Source organism: Cryptomeria japonica, chromosome 4 (genome assembly GCF_030272615.1).
Source record: "Cryptomeria japonica chromosome 4, Sugi_1.0, whole genome shotgun sequence".
Taxonomy (NCBI): Eukaryota; Viridiplantae; Streptophyta; class Pinopsida; order Cupressales; family Cupressaceae; genus Cryptomeria; species Cryptomeria japonica.
This window is the reverse complement of record NC_081408.1, coordinates 444,258,327-444,279,905: the sequence shown is the minus strand read 5'-3', so window position 1 is coordinate 444,279,905 and position 21,579 is coordinate 444,258,327. Positions and strand designations below refer to the sequence as shown.

At 36.5% G+C, this 21,579-nt stretch overlaps 1 protein-coding gene across 3 annotated transcripts in view; it reads left to right on the top strand.

The window, feature by feature from the left end:
- Nucleotides 1-21,579, top strand: part of LOC131033733 (uncharacterized) — a 210,990-nt gene that overhangs the window by 31,159 nt on the left and 158,252 nt on the right. The gene's annotated exons all lie outside the window — the stretch shown is intronic.

Here is a 21,579-nt window from a genome sequence, read left to right as displayed (position 1 = left end):
AGGGACCAGAGCACAAATGTTATTTTATGCATATTTGTCACTGACTTTTCTATTTTGTTTTGTGCAGGGTCTTCTGGAATGATAATTGGACATGACTTGATACTTTTGAAGATTTTGAAGGCACAAAAATGGTGAATTTTAAAGGTTAAAGGAAAAAGTGCTCCTGTCCCTCACCAAGGGACTAAGGCAAAGTGCTCCCGTCCCTCACTGAAGGACCAGGGCGAAAAGACTTATTTGAGCCATTCCTGGCCTTGTTTGGTTAAATTGAGACATCATAAGCATAGTGAAGGACGAAATGAACATGATAAAGCATCCAGACTTGATTGAAAACAATAAAATGATGAAGTTTTTGCCTAGAAGGTAAAAAGTGCTCTCGTCCCTCACTGAAGGACCAGAGCACTTTTCTTTATATGCACAATTTTAGACCTTTATTGGACATTAACTTCTATTCATAGCGTCAAGTAAGATGAAATCTTCCCTAGCAAAGGAATTTCGAGATGAAAAGTGAGACAATTTGGCTTAGAGGGCAAAAAGTGCTCCCGTCCCTCACTGAAGGACCGGAGCACTGAATTTCAAATTTGCACTGCCTTTGCAAGATTAAAGTGATTTTATGATTTGAAGAGGTTAAGGGAGGCATGTTTTGTCCATTGAATATAATTTAAGCGGTTGACAAAGGAGTAAATCAACCCAAATGACAAAAAGTGCTCCCGTCCCTCACTGAAGGACCATGCCACTTTTTCAAGTTTCTCTTCTTTGTTTGATATTTTATGGCAAAATTTGACTTGGATGGGAAGGACTAATGATGTTTTATGCCTTAGACGCAATTGAGAGGTTTAAAGAACAAAGAAATACACCGAGATGCAAAAAGTGCTCCCGTCCCTCTCCAAGGGACCAGAGCGATTTTCCAAAAGTGCTCCCGTCCCTCTCCAAGGGACTAGAGCGATTTTCCAAAAAGTGTGAATTTCTTGCAAAGCCAGGGCAATTTTGTGATTGAAATGAATGGAAGAAGACATGATTAGTCCATTGAAGATAATTTGGAAGGCTAGCAAAAGACGGATAAGCTTGAAATTGAAAAAGTGCTCCCGTCCCTCTCCAAGGGACCAAGGCGAAGTGCTCCTGTCCCTCACTGAAGGACCAGAGCACTTAACATGTTATCTAGCCTTTCTCACCAATTTTGGACGAATTGAGGCCAAGGTGCAAGTTTGAAAAAGTGTTTAAAATGCCTTGAAGTGGAATTGAGATGCGAGAGTTGCAAATTTTGACGACAAATTGCAAAAGTGCTCCCGTCCCTCACCAAGGGACCAGAGCGCTTTTTCCAAATATGACCATTTACCTTGCATTTTGAAAGGATATTTTTATTACCAAGGATCAAGATGGAGTGAAATGTGATATTCTACGCCTTGAGGGTAAATTGAAGATTAATGTGATCAAGAATTCATGCAATGGACTCAAAAGTGCTCCCGTCCCTCACTGAAGGACCAGAGCACTTTTTTTGAAAACAACTAATTCCCTCCGAGATTATGCTAAGGCAAAGTTGTGTGAGATAGGAAAGAACTTCTAAAGCATGGTGAATGAAGGTTTGACTTCAAAAAATTGAGAATCCTAGCCTAAAAATGAAAAAGTGCTCCTGTCCCTCTCCAAGGGACCAGAGCGCTTAACATGTGCATTCTTTATTCTTGCCATATCCCAACGTTGACATCCTCCAAATTGCATGAAATGCCAAAATCATCAACTTCGAAATATTTGAAAAATTTAAATTAAATTGGCATTTAATAAAGGCGCATGGCATTTAATAAATTAATTTTGAGCCTTAGAAAATCGAAATTTTAATTATAAAGGCATTTAAAATTAATTTTTATTAAATTAAAATTGAAAAAGGAGCGCTTGAAGTATTATTTTTATCCATTTTATTAGGTTGGCCTCTTGTTTTTTTTGCAAATTTATTTATTTTTTGGCCTATTTTGCCAAGTCGGCCTATGGGGAGATGAAATGGTGAGCGCCCTATATAATGGGGGGTATTTTGAACAATTTTAATCATCATTCATTCATTATTTCAAGTGCGATTTGAGGAGCAAGGAAGGAGGTGCGAAATCTGGTCTAGTTGGAGCGAATTATCCTAAGTGTTAAAGGCTTAAGGTGGTGGAGACCTAAGTGTTAAAGGCTTAAGGTGGTGAAGTTGATGCTTGAGAAGATTAAAGGAGGCGCATTTTGCTAGAGGAAGGACTTTGATCTATATTTTGCCTAGCCAAAATTCACCTTATTTTTGCATCATTTTTAGAATTAATTCTCAAGTGGAGGTATGGCGAGATCATCCTAGTCCCAATGTTGAGATTTTGAATTTTGAACTTCAAGTTTTTGAAAATTGCGTAGTTAATTAGGAAATGATAACTCAAAGATTTATCATGAAGTGTCCTAATTAAAATCTTAAATCTTCCTTTCTACTCTATATTTCTACGTTGCAAAATATATTACTCATTATGAAATGTTGTGTAGGTGTCAAGATGGCGACCCCAAAGGCAGGAGTATCCACTAGTCGTCCAGCTCTCATGAAAGAAGATCAGAGGAATGAAGAATTGGACACCAAGATCGTGTCAAAGTGGAGCAACATTGGAGATACCAACTTGGGAAACTTCAGTGTGAAGAAGTTTCGAGAGGTCCCTTACATTGGCAAGCCATCACCCGTCGCAAGGAGAATAATTGAAAGTGGCATCATCAAGGCGGCCGGTTTCCCTCCAACAGTCCAATGCCATGAGCTGATGATCGAGTGTGCTCACCATTATGACCCACAATCAAGATCAATCGTGTCCAAGGAAGGGAACACTTTGGCTTACCTTTCAGAGGAGGCTATAAGTGAGGCTCTCCATCTTCCAGAGCATAAAGATATGATTTACAAGAGCCTAGAAGGAGCCAGGTCCATGTATGAAGATGATCCAGACTCTTGCTTGAACATCATCAATAAGAGTTGGTTACTCAAAAGTCGTCCTCGCCTGAGCAAGATTCCCAACACACCACATAGGATCGACTTCCAGGAGGAGTACAGAGATTTGGTAACTTTGCTCAATCGAGTTACAGGGGCTCCTCAAGCCTTCTATTTTGAGAAGTGGATGTTCTACTTCATCCAAGTGATAGTTCAAGGAAAAGGAACAATTCATTGGGCTAGAATCATTAGCCATTGCTTGGACGTGCAGTTGAGAAGACTAAAGGCTACCAAGTCATTTCACATGAGCTCATATGTCATATATGCCTTGATCAGGAGTTTCAAATATGTAGGACTACCTCACAGAGGAGTGATTGGAAGAGGACCCGGGGAAGTCATTGGATGGGATACGGCTCTTCTCAAGGCCTTTGATCAGGTTATCCACTTGGAGGAACGAATGAGGAATCTTCCCGAGATTCCTATTGCTGAGATTGAAGGAATTGTGTCCAGATTCATTGCATATGCTAAGAAAGAACATTGGAAAGGGAATAAGGTTCTAGAAGAGAGGTTGTTGTAGATGATGTGGCGCCTTAATTATCATTGGTCTATGTTTTCTAGATTTTTGTGCCAATTAAATATTTGGCTATGCATTTAATATTGTTCAACTAAAAAGGGAACTTTTTGTAATAAACCCTAATTAGGGTTTAGGTGTCAGAATCTCAGCCGTTGATCTTCTTTTGATCTGGGCCGTTCATTGTAATTGAGGATGCTATATATACCCTCACTCATTTTCATTTTGTCATTAGAAATGAGATATTAGATGAGAGATTAGAAATCAGATTTTAGATTTTAGAGAGAAGAAAGTTATTTTGTAGCAAGATTGAGCATTGAAGAAGGAATTTCAAGCAATTGTTGTCTATTTTGGTTTTGAGATCAATAAAATATTGAAGTTATGGTGTTTTATTGCAATTCTTGTGGCTATCTTCATGGTTGTTTACTTTCTTGAATCATTCTCAATCGAAATAGTATTTAAGTTTGAAGGACCAAGTGATGAGCTTGATCTTTGGTGAGATTCACGTTCCAAACCACTAGCTTCTTACTGATTGTAAGGACGCCTTGTGTGGTCAACTGGAGATATTTGGATTGCTTGAACCTTCAATCATTCTTGGACTATTGATACGTACCTTTGTGGTAGTATTTCTAATTCTTGATGATTTGAAAATCACTAATCACCTTAGAAGATCGCATCAATTCCAGTAGAGTTGTAATGGCTTGGCAATACTAAAATTGGTAGAATCTTACCAAGTCTAGCCTACATTGAGTCATTTTTAGGATTAGATTAGAATTCATCTCTTGCAAACCCTACCTTTTGATCTTTTTTGAGAACTTGCTAGTTTTAGGAAATTCTGTTCCTGCAGCTCGGAAAACGTAAGGCCCCTTGATGAAACAACATTTACAACGACCACTGGTGCTTATCCACACGTAGAGACCCTACATCAAAGAACCTTGGAGTCATCCTGATTGATCCTTTTTGGCGACATCTTCAGCAATCAGAGGCTTTACTCAAGAGAGGATAAGGTACCCTTGGGTATTTTATTCTGTGTTTGATAGTGTACAAAATACACGTCAAAAGGTAGGAAGACAGGTTGCAAAGGCCTTGGTACTAACCCTCTAGGTGTTCCTCCATTGTTGTTAGCTTGGAGTCCATTAGTGGGCTGATTAAGAGTCCCACCATAATTTTGATTAAGTTTGGCCAGCAACTAGGACATCATGGTTTCAAATTTTCTTTCCACTCTAGCATAAGGACCTTCATTTTGTTCTGCTGTTCTCTCTGCCATAGAATCAACCACTGTTTATCTGTCACCCAAGGACAACTCTGATCACTCGGAACACAGGCTGGCAGGAAAACCAACTCTGATACCACTGTAATATCCCCTTGATTTTTTTCAATTTATTTCCAGTTACAATCACAACAAGAACCTGTTAAGGTTAGGAAATCAAGATACAATAATGTTGAAATTAACCCTTCCACTTTCTGATCACCGAGTGCCCAATATGGGAAGGTGAGAGCATACGGTGTTGAGGGGATCGTTAGCTTCGAATAACTGGAAATAATACAATGCTTGGGCGGTAAGCCAACCCCTTCCACTTTTCAGCGGGATATAGAGAATATTAAAAATCACTTGGCGGTAAACCAACCAAGGATGATGCAAGAAATTGAAGAACAATCACTCTACCGCTCATGCAGCGGGAGGACTAGAAATGAAATAGCAATCAACTCCACTGCTTATTCAGCGGGAGGACAAAATTACAATAGATAAGAAGGCGGCAAGCCAACCTCTTCCATTTATGTAGTGGGCCAAAGAACAACATTCCAAGTATATAGCTGTTAGTACTACTAATCAGCTTTACAATGCAAACATGGATTACAAAATTACTAGAATCATTGTCCAGACTAGGTGGCAAGGCCAGCCTCTTCCACTTATTCAGTGAGACTAAGAGAGTTCAAATAAATTGCTGTTAGTACTACTAACAAGTATTACAATATGATTCATCATGGATATTCAAATGCCAAAACCCAAACTAACAGCTGCAACTTATTACCAAGACTCTTCACACCACACCCATAGACTCACACTCCTGAAAACCAGCTTCAACCCCAAAAAACTAAATCTGATATGAATGAATAGCAGGCTGGAAATACAGACCAGCAACATTAAAATCCTCACAGACACTTCTAAATCACTCCCCACACACTCAAATTATCTCTAAACACACTCCAAAGAACCCACACACTTTAAAACCAACTCCACACAAGGAAACACTCCAAACTAAGAATTTTTCAGATTTTGATACGCAACCCATGCACTGGAAACACACAGACCAACAGCCTAGAAACTCACAAATATGCTCGTAACTCTATTCACACTCACCAAAATGACCCCCAAACTGATGCAAATGAGAGATACAAGACAGGCGATGAGATTAAAACTAACAAACTGCACCCAAAACCCCCAAATGAATTTATGCACGCATTCATAGACAGCCCAACATAGTACGGCTAGGAAAGAACTACGATTTGCATTTAAAAATTAAATACTCAACATTAAGCTCTTCAAACTTACAAACTTGATGACCTATGGCATAGGAAGAGAACGAGCCACTACCCAGAATGATCTGACACATGAACTGAGAGTTATGAGCTAAAACGTGCTATAGCCACACCAAAAACCAGCAACACTGAAATCCACACCACACTGGAAATCTGAAAATGCACACTAAAATCAAACCACACATTCAGAAGATCCAATCACAGCTAGGAGTGATGTCTCACACTCGAAGTCTGTCAAGAGCCCTAGGAGGTAGTCACCCTCGAAGATTGTCTGGAGTCAATTCGACAGCATAACGGAGTAAATTGTCTGAGATACGAAAATGAGAGCCCATGTCACTTATTATAACTTTTTGCCAGCCAAATTCAAATTCAAATGCACTCCAAATATGCCCAAACCAAATGGCATTCCATTTCATCCACATTTGGCATTGCATTTCATTTCATTTCCTTGCACAAGTTCGCCCAATTCACTTTCACCCCAAATCGCCCTTTTTAATAAATAAAGTGTCATAAAATAAAGTGTAAAGTGGGCGCCCAACTATGACTTCCAAATAAAAAATATTACTAAGGCAATATACTTAGAAAATTGCCCCATTTGCCTTGAGTTATAATTTAATTATTAACACCATGACGACCCCCTTGAAGTCATATGCAAATTTCGCCAAAATAGACTTAGGATAAAATTAATATTTTCTCCCTTCCTAAGTCGTCCATCCATAAAATAATCAAATATTAATACCTCATGCCTAAGGTATTAATATATTAAAATTACCTTCTCAAATACTGATTATTGCCACATTTGGCCGGAGACTGAAGTGCTGGAAATCATCAAAACTGAACTGAGTTGGTGCTCTAAACTAAGCTGCTAAAAATAGTCATCTAAGTGAATACAGGATCTTGCCAAAATAATATTGCCAGAAATAGCCACTGAGCTGAGTTGTAGAATCCTTGCCAAGAATAGCACCAAAAAATGCTGGAAGACCAACTGCTCAAACTGACCTGCCGGAAATAGCCATCTGAATAGGCCTGCTGACATCTTGCTAAAAATAGAACTGCTAAAAATAGCACTTACTAAAAATAGCATACTGCTAAAAATAGTAAGTGTTTCGAAAGTGATTTTAACCACATTCTGAGCAGCCGTCGCACTTACTAAAAATAGTAAGTTTGGAAAAAGTCACCCGATGCAGATGCATGTCGAACCATCCCGAAGCTCTCCGAAAACCCAAAAGGAATCCAAAATCCAAACTGTCAAACTCCCACATATACCCCCCGAAAACACCAAAGAATCCTCCTAGAAAATAGGAAACCCTAGTTTCTGCTCCCGACTAGCCTATGGGTCTCCGAACTAGGCTAACGGCCAACAAAACTAATCACTGCGGAGAAGGGGACATTACACGTCTCTTCATTTTTCAGTGACACCTCAACAAATTTAGTTTCGACATCCGATACTCTACTAGTGTTTCCATAATTTGAAGAGGGTGATTTTAATTAATGCTTAAATTATAATATTTTATTATAAAGTTTATCTTAAGCAATTAATTATTTATTAAGCACCCATGTATTGGAAATGATGAATTATTTTATTTTATCATGATATAGTCTTCATATTTGGGGGTTGGAAATTGGGGGAATATAAAGGCCATTTGAGCTCTTTTTTCATTATGCATTCAGTTATTGTGTTGGGGGTAATGCTGCTGGTTTGTTCCAGGATATCTTGCAAGAGAGAACTCCAGTTGGAGAATATCATTTGTGGTGGTGAAAGATCTTCCCTGGGTGATTGTTGGTAGATTTATGCTGGATCTACACTGGTGCTTCATTTGTGGCCATTAATTTACGTTTTTTGGGTTTGGTATTTATAGGAAACAATGAGAATATTTATGGTTTTTTGATGGATGGTAGTATTCATCAATGATGACTATTTGTAGGGATTTGTTTGTGGAGTTTGTGGTTGTTGCTTGTCATTTGTGCACAGTTCTCCTCCAAGCTGTACAACTGGGATGAAGGAAAGGGGCTCGCATATTGGTTCGATTAGGGCAAAATAAGGAAGATTTTATTGTGGTTTTTTTAAAAAAAAATATTTTGTAAGGGCTGTCTCTTAAGGTAGGACCTTATTGGGAGGTTAATAAGGTAGTTTGGATTTAATTTGGAGAGGCCGCACAAATTTGCAGGCCGTACTGCTTTCCCTGAGCAAGGCATTTGGTATTAGGAGCTGGTCGCTGGAGATTTTGGTCATATTTGACTTCTCTTGTGGTGTCTTGGCCTCTAGCTTGGCGTACAATCATTTTGGAGCTGTTTAGCTATCCTTGGGATTTATTGTGAATTTCCTAATGTAATCGACCCTGTTCTGGGTGCTAGAAAAAACATAGCTGGAGCTGCCTTTATTAATTACAGACCTGCAAATAAACATATTTCAGACTTCTGAAGTTCTCATCCTTGCTGGGCGTAGTGATTTATCTGAATTTGAGATTGTTGTGTGGGAATTTGGTGTGTTGGAGAGGCCATTGTGTTCCTATCACCTTCCTTTGAAGGCTTACAAAGGCAAATGGAATGCCAACATTAGCTACAGCTGGGACTGTCTTTATTCTGGATTGCTGCTAAAGGTCTATTATCAATGTTAGAGTCCACATAAAAGGTATTTTTGATGCTTTAATCTTTACAATTTCAATGTCATGACATTCCTTATTGCTGTACCAGCTTGCTATGTCCAAAACTCTATGAACATTGTAATAGCCCTTTGAAAAAAACAATAAACTTCTGATGAGACTTTCACCATTCAAGGAAACTTAGTTTTCTGTTGTCAAGCTATCCTATATTGGTCAAATTTGTTTTTCAGGGGTATATGTTACAGGAGACAAATATATTATTAAGGGACACCTCAGCAAGGCTCAGATTGCTATTTTAAGTTCCAATCAAACACTTAAATTCATACAAGAAACCAAGCAGTTATGTCTTTTGCTTTTGAATGATAAACAAGAAGAGGTAGTTGTGATTTCTTGAATGTCTCATAGCAGCAATAAGAATGGGGTGTTAAAAGAATTGTTGTGTAAGAAGCCGCCCCTGTTGGCTACCAATTTGTTTGCACTTCTTCCGTAGACAATTTGTCAAACAGTTTGCAGGAATCTCAATTTGAGAGGTTCTATTTGTCTTTGCAGTGTATTGCTGTTGTATCGTTTTCAAGTAACATTCATAATGAAGATGCAATCCAAGTTTGAAACAACCAAAATCAGGCCCTCAGATATTTCTTGTTTGCAGAGAGGTGTATTTCAGATTGGCATGTTTGTTTCAATATTTTTGCAAAGTACCATATAGATTTGACATATAAAATATATGAACAGATACAAAAATTGCAGATATTTGGTTCTAAGACTATGGCTGAAGCCTGATAGAAAAGAGAGAGAAATAGATACAATAAAATTTCTGACCTTTCCTACAGATAGCTGGAGCAATGTTACAACAGTAGTTACTAGTTTACTTGGACAGAAAATTACAATAATATAATCTGAAATTGAAAGCCACTCCTAAGACAGGAATTGATAATGGAAGAATGTCTTATGAATAACTCTTCAAAAATGCGCCAGCATACAGATTGCTCATTCGGCCAAATCTGAAATGGACATCAAATGCCTCCTCTCAGCTATCAGCCAACTTGCTTGAATTATGAGTTTGCATAGGAGTTGAGTCGGCCAGGGTATATATCAATGTTGGTCGGAGTGGGTGACCTGTAACAAACCTTGACGCCTTCCAGCTAAATGATTTTCCAGTCACAAGAAGGGCCAACCCGCTCTAATGATTGGCACCCACATTGTGATCAATTTCCACTAACTAGAGATGACTCAGCAGAGGTGAGCAAAATCGTCCTCCAAAGGCTTGCCAATGTGCCATGTTCATCCTTATGAGTTATGCCCATGCTCTGCCTCTAAGGTGGTCAACCTGAAAAATAATTGAATAGATTAATTGAACGATATACAAACGTATATATAGAGTTTACAAGACGATGTTCTATAAAAAGAACAAATCGTTAAAGTGTATGACTAAAAAGCTAAATGCTAAATAAAGCTTAAAAGAAAATTAAATAAAATCTTAACTATGCGTCTTTAATAAAGAAGCAATAGTTAACACTTAACGAGCTAAAAACTAAAAAACTAAATGACCATTAAACAAGGAACTAAATATAGGTGACTAAAACATAATTAAATATTCTAATACCCTACAGAAGACACTACAGGCCTTTAGATCACAAACGCAAAGAACACTTTGTTGCGGCGGAGACCCTCCCAAGATCTGCAAAATGGTAATGACCAACAATACTAGAATCCATCCAACCTGATGTTGGGTAACCAAATTGAAACCTGAAACCATGATTTTGAGGAAAAATCGACAAATTCTCCAAAATTGAAGATACAAATCATCATTTTTTGTGGAAAAAAATGGTAAAAACCTTAAACAGGACCAAAAACCCCGAAACAATTTTTGAGGAAAAAATCGAACAAAATCCTGAAACGTTGCGCGGTAAAACCCCAAACATCACGTGATAAAACACCAGACATCACGTACGTGGTAAAACATCAGACATCACGTGGTAAAATACCAAACATCACATGGTAAAACAACAGACATCACGTGACAAAACACCAGACATCGCATGGTAAAACAACACTCCCTGTTTTTTGAGGAAAAATCAAGCAAAACCCTCCCATGATTTTTTGTGGAGAAAAATCAGAAAATCCAGAGACCATTTTTCAAGAAAAAATCGTGAAAACCCAAAAAGTTGGATTTACAAGTCATCGTTTTTGTAAAAAACGGTAGAACCCCCAAAAAAATTTTTTGTGGAAAAAACTATTAAAAACCATAAATAATTTTTTTGGAAAAAATTATCAAAACCCAGATTAATTTTTTATGGAAAAAAATTATGAAACCCGAAACTAATTTTTTTAAGGGAAAAAAAAAAACCCAGAGGGTAAAATCCGAGCTGGAACAAATATCGCGGATCATGAAAAACGGATAGCGCCAAAAATCGCGTGTAGGAAAACCCTAGGTGGCACCTGAAAAATAGGAAACCGACGTTGGGGGAAAAAATGTGTCACTGTCGCACTATAGACCCATAAAAATGCAGGTTGAAACAAAGATCGCCCAGGTGAAAATCCGCGTTAGACGGAAAATTGCAGAATATGGACCAAAAAAAAACATGCGATCCTGCCAAAGCACAACCCTTCAGGGAAAAAAAACTGCGAAATAACCCACGATTTTGCTTTTAAAAAAAAAGCTGAAAATCTGCAAAATACAAAGTAGATAAATTGTGCTGCTTCAGTCGCAAAAATATTGCAGAAGAAAATCCCGCCAAAACACATACATCGGGCCAAAACTCTACTCTGCAAAAAACGCGACCCTTGAAATACACGAATTTTTGCAGATACCCATGTCAGAAAATCGCGACCACAGAGCCCGCAGGTAGAAAATCCACGTCGCGAAACACAGATACCAAGATGCCCACGAAAATCTGAAAACCCTCCAAAAATCTTTGCGAAAAAATGCCCATGAATGTTTTTCATAAAAAAACTCTTAAAAAAAAATTCTGGAAATTATTTCTAGATAACGCCCTTACGAACTTTTATTAAAAAATTCGCAAAAGTCTAAAAAATCCCATCAACCTACTCTGATACCATGAAAAAAAAAACCTTCGACATCACACAGGCCTGCAAAATTCGCAGACAAATCACTGAGGTTGAAAGTGCGAAAAAATCACTATCATAGCCGCTAAAATCGCCACCAGAACAAAAAAACATGCACACATACAGTGAAACCAAGAGACGTCGCGAAAAATCCGTTGCGGCAAACTCAGAAATACAGGTCGAAATGATGCCCTGAAAAAAAAAAAACGAACTCCCTCAGCAAAAACCACGATCTTGCCAAAAAAAAACCACCGAGAAAAACACTGAACCGCAGAAAGCTTGCCCACGAATCTTCACAAAAAAATCTCAGAGAAAGACTGCCCTAAAAAACAAGTTCGAACCAGACCTGCAAAAAAGTTTCCCCCATGAAAAGAGACTGAAAAAATCTCTTTGATTCAATTCGCCCAGGGAGAAAAACTTGAGAAAAATTTCACTAAAAAAATATTTCAATAAGAAATTATTTTAGAATTATAAATTTTCCAAAATTTTTTAAACCATGCTCTGATACCATGAAAAATAATTGAATAGATTAATTGAACGATATACAAACGTATATATAGAGTTTACAAGACGATGTTCTATAAAAAGAACAAATCGTTAAAGTGTATGACTAAAAAGCTAAATGCTAAATAAAGCTTAAAAGCAAATTAAATAAAATTTTAACTATGCGTCTTTAATAAAGAAGCAATAGTTAACACTTAACGAGCTAAAAACTAAAAAACTAAATGACCATTAAACAAGCAACTAAATATAGGTGACTAAAATATAATTAAATATTCTAATACAACCAACATTTAAATTTGCCACATAAATACTTGTATCACCCGAATTTAGGCAATTTATCGCCTAGCTTGTCAAGTGAACATCATGCCAAAAAGAATACACTCAAATGCTAAAGAAGTCACACCACCTCAAGCTTCAAAGCTAACGTAGGATTTAGAATCCTAATCCACTCCAATCTCCTCAACATATACCTAGCACCATTTTTCAGTGCTTCCAAAGATAGCACGTGGATTGAGGAATTTTATAATCAAAATCACGTTTGTAAGCAGCAGCTCACAAAATGCCAATATCCCCAAGTTCCCTTACGCTACGTGAGTAGGAAGATAGTTCACAAATTGTCAAAAATCATATTGACTTGATTAGAATACTCAAGTCTGCTTAAGCACCTTCAATATACCCTTTAAAATTCAAATTACATGATTGGGAATATTCAATGCCAAATAAAGATGGTAATTGTGAATGAAAGAAGGGAGATTTAATCTTGTTAATATATTATTAATTTCCACAACATTCTTAGAAAGCTATCAACTAGGTTGAAAAATTAAAATTCCTTCAATAGATCCATCTAGCTCTAAGATTTAAATAACCCAATATTCATCAAGGTGCCATTTTTTAGGCAATCTTCAAATAAACCCACAATATTAAATTTTGTCTTAAGATAAGATTTCACAAAATTCAACTTCTAATCATGCTTGCAATTTCTTAAATCCAATCTGCGATCCCTTATGCCCAAACTGAGACTTCGAGTGAATCTCATTGCATTGACCAGGGAGGATCGCTCGCCACCGTAGCCTATCTTCTTTGAGAGAGTTTCCGTCCTCCAAAAGGCTAAGATGAACTACTTTCAATCTAATAGACCCACAAGGGTTTCACCCAAGGTTGCATGGAGACGCATCTCCAGCCCCCTAGGACGCATCCGTGGGACCATGACGTGCCTCCCATACTTAGGACGTGAGGGGAATGTCCTTGCACGCAGGAGATGCCACACCTCTATCTTCAAACGTTTCTCGCCAACTCTTCTGACTAGTTAAAAAATCCTAAAATGTGTTAATAAAACAAAAACGTGGGAACGAAAGTTGGGAAAAACGCCGCGTGAGGAAGACCACAATGCTCAGGAAAAAAATTAAAAGTTTTCTTTGCCGGTGATTTGCATAGTAGGAAGGAAACAATGCTGAGAAGAACATGATATTGTGAAGAAAAAACGACACGTAGCAGGATTTGCTTGAAAGGTTGGTCTCAGGTCTGCAATGAGAAGCCCGTTTGAATGTTTCAATGTCTAGACTCTGCCATTTCAGATTTAGTAATATTTAAAATATAAATCTGAATCATCTATCAAAGATTCAAATGTTAAAACCTTGAAATCCACAGTGACAATTTGTTTGCATTAAAAAATAATGTTGTTTTTGGCCTTTCCAACTAAATTGTTTCTGTTACCTATAGAAGTTTAGAACCCTATCTAAGCTGTCTTAGATATATATTGAAAATTTCAATTTGAAATAATAAGTAATGAGAAATCAAGTCTACAAAATTGAAAATACATATTTAATATTACTTATTATTTCAAGTTCAACACAAATATATCTAGGCGTTTTAGATTGAAGCAACACTAGCTTCATCCTAGGAGCAGATTTCTATTTCCAGTCTCAAATATCATCCTACTTTCTGATAGTTTTTTTGTCTATATTTGAAGGCTCATGTAATTTACAATTTACTCTATTAATTGAAATCATACATTTCATAAAAACTGTATTATTATGCTAGTTTAGAATTCTAGTGGCTGCATTCTTTGAGAATACCTGTAGTTGAAGGAACTAAATTCTTCATTGTTTGCCACAGTTGCAGGTCAATATTCAAATTTTGAACTTCAAAACTAAAAGCTTGCTTAGTTGGATAGGATTAGATCACCATAGTCTTAATCAAAATATTGCAAACCTTTTTCAAGTAGCTTTCTAAGCTATCTCTACTTGCTTTGGAGTAAGCTATCTTTACAAGCTATCAACTGTTGAACAATAGGGGGTAAATCAGAAATTTTATTTGCATTACAAGCTTGAAACCTGCATTCCAAATTTCCAACTGTTTTGAAAAAATGGCATAATTTCACATCAAATCTGATAAATTTTTATTTTTCCATGCAGAATGGTGGGTGGAGGAAAGCAATGCTTGTACCCACCATGGAAGTATGTTGACCATGTTTCAGGGCCGAAAGGTTCAGGTGGAACAACTACAATTAAATGCAAACTTTGTCCAATGACATAGCAAGATACCTACACGAGGGTGAAGGGTTATTTCCTTCACCAACTTGAAAAAGGTGTTGATCCTTGTGTAATATTGATCCTTGTCTAAATGAGTCAGAATGATATGATGCTATGAGGGATTAAGAAAGGGCTGATGGGAATGTTGCTAATTGAAGCTCTCATGGTTCAACAATAAGGGCAACTACTACATTTAAAAGTTAAAATAGAGAGTCAGAGGTGGATGTGACTTCTAGAGATGTAACAACAAAACATGCTCACAAAAGACCACACATTGGTAGCTCAAACCCCATTGGAAGATTGTTTGATGAGCAAGTTTGAGAAGCTATTGATGCAGTGATTGCACGATTCTTTTATGCAAATGGAATGCCATTTAATGTTGCTCACTCACCTTTCTATGGAGAGATGGTCCAAGCTATCAATAATGCACTAGCTGACTATAAACCATCTTGGTATGAAAAGCTCCACACTACTCTAATCGATAAAGAAAAAACTCAATTAGAAGAAGAAACTGCACCATTGAAAAGAGTGTGGGCTATAGAAGGATGTAGTATTGTGATGGATAGGTGGATAGATGCTAGGAATCGTCCACTACTTTATATCATGGTAATATTCAACAAAGGGCCTTATTTTTTGAAGGCAATAGATTGTTCAGGGCAAGAAAAAAATGCAAAATTTCTTCGTAACCAGCTATGTGATGGCATTGAGGAGGTGGGGGAATCACTTGTATTCCAAGTTGTTACTAATGCTGCCCTTGTTTGTAAAGCAGTTTGCATGTTGGTGCAAAAAAGGTACAAGCATATATTTTGGACACTATGTTGTGTGCATTCGTTGAATAATGCATTCAAAGATATTGACAAGTTCCAATGGATTTTAGATCTCATAAAAAGGGCAAAAAAATACAAATGTTCATATGTAACCATCACCACACACAAGCCATTTATTGTAAATTCTCCAAGATGGAACTTTTAAAACTTGCTGATACATGTTTTGCTTCTTACTTTATTTTTCTTGACTTCCTTTGTGAAGTCAAAGGAGCTTTGTGTTCCACATTTGATAATCTACATTAAATATTGTAGTTGAGGTGAGAGGTATGGTCAGTGATGACCATTTTTGGGCTGATGTTAAGTTTGTTGTGGACTTTATTTAGCCCATATGTGAGGTGATCAGATTTGTAGATTCAGACAACACAAGTTTGGGAGGGGTTTATGAAGCAATAGATTCCATGTGTGAAAGAGTCAAGAAGATAACATATGCAAAAGATATTTCTCTATATCCTTTGATAGAGAGAAAGTTACATGGAAGATGGAACAAACTTAACACACCTCTTCATTGTGCTTCCTATGCCATTAATCCTAAATGGTATGATATAGAAGTGACCAATAAGAGGGATCCACACTAGGATAGAAAGTTAATGAAGGGATTTTGGGCTACAATTATATAAGATTTATGGTCAAGGTGAGGATGCTTCAATTATGAGGAGTCAATGGAATAAGTTTTCATGTGGGCAAGGTGATTTTGCTTTCGTGGAAGTTTATATGATATGACAGTAAAGAATTACCCTATAGAGTGGTGGTGGAATCATGAAGGTGAAACCCCTGAATTGCAATCATTTGCAATATGAGTGGTCTCACAAGTAGCCAACTCTTCATCTTGTGAGAGAAATTGGAATACTTATGGGTTCATTCATTCACTAAAGAGGAATCGATTAAGATCAAAGAAAGTAGAGAACTTGGTGTACATTCATAGCTCACTTAATCATCTCTCTTGTGTAGATCCTAGATACAATGAAGGTCCTTTAGCAAAACGGGATCAAATCTCACCTAATGGAGAAGTTGTACCCATTGTAGATGAAGTGGTTGAAGTAGATGGACTAAGTGATTTATCCTCTGTTATTCTACCATTAGAGGAACCTGAGTTTGAGAGTGACGACTATTTAGAGAGTATCATAGCTAAGGACCTTGATGTGGATGATCATGACTTAGAAGTGTAGATGACATATATAAGATTTCTGATTTTTGTTTTTAGTTTTTTGTTTGCGTATCAGCTTGCTGCTTATCAAGCTAATTTCAATATGTAATCAGTTTGAGACTTTGACACAATGATTGTATGACATTTTGATTTGACTCATTTCACATTTGTGTACTTAAACTTCAAAGTTAATGTTAATTCTTGTTTTGAAAGTTCAAGGTCATTATATTTTCATAGTTTCTATAAATTATTAAATTATATTTTAAAAAAATTGGCGTCTCCAAGTACTTCCGTCTCCTATTTTGAAAAAAATACTTGTATTGATATTGGTACCAATCTCTGAAGTCTCCAAGTATCTACGTCTTGGTGCAACCTTGGTTTTACCAGAGAGAAATAACATAATCTACATAATTCCAAAAAAGTTCTCCAAACCTCCTATAACCTTCCAAGGAACTTTTTAAAAATATAATATAAAATCACTTAATAAATTAAATAAGCCTTATTACTCTAGAAAGAGATTTATTTTATTATTTAAATATACCGGTGTCCAACATTTCAATTCTCATTCTTGTTGGAAAATATGCAGCCATACAATGACAATTTCCACATAATACAAAGGGAAATCTATACAAACATACCCATCAAAGATGACACAAGATATACCTTGGGAAAACTCTCATAAGGGAAAAAACTTTGAATCACAAGCTCTCTAAAAACACTCCATGCGAACAAGCATGTAACCACACATCCCATGCCATGCTTCAGACTCTCACAAATGCAACAAGAGATGCTTTCAACCCCTTAGCCAAATTAGCCAACTAGCCAATTTTAGACAACTACCCTTGTAGTTGATTTTATAGAAACAAGCTCCCACAAAACAACCAAGTGGTATTACGTAAAACCATGTGACTACTACAATGGGATTACAAACCATTGATCTCACATTTAATATTGGGTACTAAGTTTTCACTTTATTAAATCACTTTCCTCAATATTAACTAAATACAAAACTATTTAATATTGCTGTCAGTAGGATCATAGGAGTATTTTGATGTCACCAGTGTGTTTGATGGATTAATGGAGATGAACAACACTTTCTGGAGTGATTTCGGACTTGTTTGATACTTATTATTTTTAGTAAGTGTCATTTCGAACATCAAATTGGTTAGTTGGAAGTTTTGGATGGCTTACTATTTTTAGAAGTTACTATTTATAGTAAACTCTATTTTTGGCAGTTGGTCATAGCTTTGATCTTGTCTCAGCTTCAGCATGCAATATCTTCAGTTTCAGGGTTTGGATAGTTTTGGCTATTTTGAGCATATTACTATTAATGTAAATGCTATTTTGGGTAGCTGGTCTCCGTCTTAGCCTTTCCTCAGCTTTAGAAGCAGTTTTCAGTTTCGAGACTTGGTGAATTTCTAAAGGTTGGGAAACCGAAATATAATTCTGTTATTTCACTTAAATAGTTTGATAAAATAACTTTATTACTTTAGTGAAATAAAGTGAATGTCATAGTTAAAGAGGTCAAATAATATTTTAATATCATTTTATGTGGCCTCCTAAAGTGAAAAGAAATTGAAAGATTTATTTGATATTTTAAAGAGCAAAAGAGCACATTTCTGAAAATGTAGTGAAAAAACAAAAAATGCACATTTCTGAAAAAATAGCAAAAAAACCAAAAAGCTGCTTTTTAGAAAGATAGCAAAAAAGCAAAAAATGTTTTTTCAAAAAAGTAATGATAAAGCAAAAAGCAATCAAAAAAACAAAAAATGCTTTTTTTCTAAAATAGCTCTCAAAAGTTATAAAAGGAGTTTTGGGGCTCTCATTTGAAAATATGCTGAAGATAATTATTTCTGATATTTTTTTTGATGAGAAGAAAACCTTGCATGGTTTCTAGAGTTGGTTTAACTCTGCCTTCCGGAGGATGAAATCTCTTTTGAAGAAGATTGGCTATGGTAGTGGAAAATCTACTTTGGCTGATTGTGGGAAATATCATATAGGTATTTTACATGTGCATTTAGTTGAGATATTTTGGTGGTTTCTTCCAATGAATGAAGTGCAGGTTTCAAACAATCTTTCTTGGCATTGAATATTTTGAGAGTTTGTGATTCTCTTGTGGAATTGGATTTCTTCACATCTCCTTGGTGCTGGGTTATTTTTATTACTTAGGCATGAAGCTGCATATATTCTTGGCAAGGGTTTGGTGTCTTTATGGCGTAGAGTATCAACTGTCATTTATTGGTGCCATTGTTACTTTACTTGCTGATTGCTTGCCTTAGTTCAATAAAAATATCTTAGTGGAGTAAAGAGCTATAATCCAATTTGGAACATGGAGATCTGAATATTGTTTATGATAGCAATCTGTGTGTACTCGCTTCAGCTGATTCTAATATAGCAGCAAAGAGGTCAGAAATTTGTTGTGCATTAAATTGGCTTTGTTTGCTGATGTAAAGTTAGAAGTTGTAATCTGAATTTCTATTTGTCAGCAACATATCTCAGTTGAAATCTGATTTAATCTCAGAAGATTATTTAAGTTTAGTTTGCATCTCATTGGCATGTTGAATGCATAAAATGAATGTTCCTTGAAAGTGGCATCTTAGCAATATCTAAACCTGTTATTAGAAAAAAAAGACCTTGCAATTCTATCATTGAAAACATCATACAGATCAGACAAGCAATTGTTTGACAAAATAACAGTGAGCAGCTAGTTTAATGTTCTTCACCACTAAGTGCATGCTAAATGTTTTACAAAATACTTACATGGCTGAGTGGGTGAAAGAAGTGCAAAAATTTTAAGTGCAAAGAGGGTGGGACACTACACCAAGTTTTGGCAAGTGGGACTCGAAGGACAAACTGTTTGTTGAGCTTGTTAGTCCCCTCCAAATAGAGGATTGGGACCTTTGTAATGCCCCCCTTTGGAAAATGCCCTAGTTTATCCTAGATTACAATTCTCAGCCAATAAAGGAGGGTTAGAGGGGGAGTACCTTTATTTCCTTGAAAGGAAAACCCTACAAACAAGATAGAAAATAACCTACAAATTATATTATATTTGTGAATAACAATTAGAAACAACTAACTATGATGATACATAAGGTAAAGAATGACTGATTATGATGAAACATAAGGCAATTTACAATTACAAACAACTGTAAATATAGAGATAAAGATCATAGATCATAACTTACTAATTGATTACAAGGTTACTTAACTAACTAAAGGAACCCCAATCATAGCAAGCTAGGATGGGTAACTTGATAGGGTGTCTTTACAACCGTTCCCCCTCAATCAAGCCACAAACAGGTAATATGATAAGGTGTCTTTACAACCGTCCCCCCTCAATGAAGCCATAGATAGGTAACTTGATAGGGTGTCTTTACAACCGTTCCCCTTCAATCAAGTCATCTTCTCCCACTCATATGATTCCATCCATCACCATGGTAGAGAGGATAAGGATTTACCCCAATAGGGTGCCCTAAGTCTAACCCTCCTAAGCCCAAGGGCAGAGAACCTTCACCCCCCTTTAGCCTCATGTGGACCCTGCCATACATATGAGGTGGTGTGCTTAGGGGTGACGTCAACATCGTTCCCCCAACTGATAATCTCCTTACATTCCATCATGGCTGAGAAGCATTCAGAATTTCAGATTATTACAGAATACCCATAATCGGACCTATGTTCATAACATGTATAAACAATATTATCAGCAACATATAACTTGTCATAAATAAGCAGAAGTATGTCCAGAACAGGTATAAACAATATTAATAGCAGCATAACTTGTCATAAATATGCAGAAGTATATGTATAGTGACATTATGCTATATTGAATAATTGTAAGAAGCAGTATATTAATCTGGAGAATGCAGATATAAACATTATTACTACGTATTTAGATCATACCACCAAACATAATACATAATCGCACAACTAGGTGTCAATATTGCTGTAGTTATCTAGTCTATCCTCTAATGGTTGAGTGATTGATGAATATTTGATTGATTGACTGAATTCCTTTGATTGTATGATTTGAGGTATTGGTGAGTGATAATGTAATAAAGGCTGGTTTAAATTTATTGGTGAATGATGATTGAATGTTTGCTGATTTGATAGAAAGATTTGCTGCTTGATTTGAATAATTGAAATGATGATTGATAAGCGATCATTGTGATTGAATAATTGGAATGATCTCTTTTATACTTCATTGGTAAAAGGGTCACCACCTTTCATAAGACTTGGGTCACCACCCTTCACCAGCCTTCATTGCTACCTTTTAAAATAATATATTCTTTCCCAATCGTTCTCTCTTTCTCCCCTCCTCAAAGAGACCTTCTTCCCTTTATATCTTCCATTATAAAGGAGAAGTCACGCCCCTTCAACATGTCTTCCCTTCGAAAGAGTCACAACCTTTCACATTCACCACCCTTTGAAACAGTCACAAACTTTTACAATCACCATCCTTTGAAAGGGTCACAACCTTTCATAGTTACCACCCTTCGAAAGAGTCACAACCTTCCACAATCACCACCCTTTGAAAGGGTCACAACCTTTTGCAACCACCACTCTTTGGAAGAGTCACACCCTTTCATAATTTCTGCCCTCCTTTGGAAGAGTCACTTCCTTATTTACTTCCTATTCCTTCCTTCTTCCATTGACTCTTCCTTGATTTACATGCTCCCTTCTTTCTTTTTCTCCCCCCTCCCTCCCAAATGACGTTCTTATCTCCCTTCTATATCTCATGTTTGAGGGAGTCACAACTTTTCATTTTATGCCTTTTGACCATTCATTAACTAGTTAAATTTTAATTATATTTAATTTTATATTTTAATTTAAATGCTATTTTTATTCTTTTGTATTTTAATTTTATTATTATATATT